Here is a 542-nt window from a genome sequence, read left to right as displayed (position 1 = left end):
TGGTCAAAGGATGGACGTGGCAGGAGAAGGTGGGATTGTGCAGGAGAAGGAGGAATAGCAGGAGGAAGAGGAGTGTGAGGAAGAGCAGAGTCACAGGAGGAGGAGCAGAAACAAGAAGCAGCACAAGGTTCCACCCCTCCCTGTGTCTGCAGCCTCCCCCCAGCCCCAGGAGCGCTGCTCCCCTCACATGCAGCAGGTGACTGTGCAGGGGGATCCAGGATTTTCACGGGGTGAATCTTGGTGTTTCTGAGCTTGCTTGGGCTAAATGTTGGTGCTTTGGTTTTATGTGGCAGCTGAATCTTTATCTTTTGGAGGAGGTTTTTGCTGAATTGTGGGGTTTGGGATGTTTTTGATGTGTGTATTGAGGTTTGCAGGATTTGTGGGCTGAATCTTGGTGTTTTGGAGGTTCTTACGTACAAAAACTTACCAATGACTTCTTAAGATAAACTTGGGCAGGGAGCAACCTCCAGTCCAAGTTGCGCTCCTCTTGTTTTTTCCCCAAACCAGGATTTTTCATTCCTGGGCGTGGCTGGATGGAGGAG

The sequence above is a fragment of the Anomalospiza imberbis genome, chromosome 37, assembly GCF_031753505.1.
Source record: "Anomalospiza imberbis isolate Cuckoo-Finch-1a 21T00152 chromosome 37, ASM3175350v1, whole genome shotgun sequence".
NCBI lineage: Eukaryota > Metazoa > Chordata > Aves > Passeriformes > Viduidae > Anomalospiza > Anomalospiza imberbis.
Note: the sequence above shows the minus strand (reverse complement) of the source record.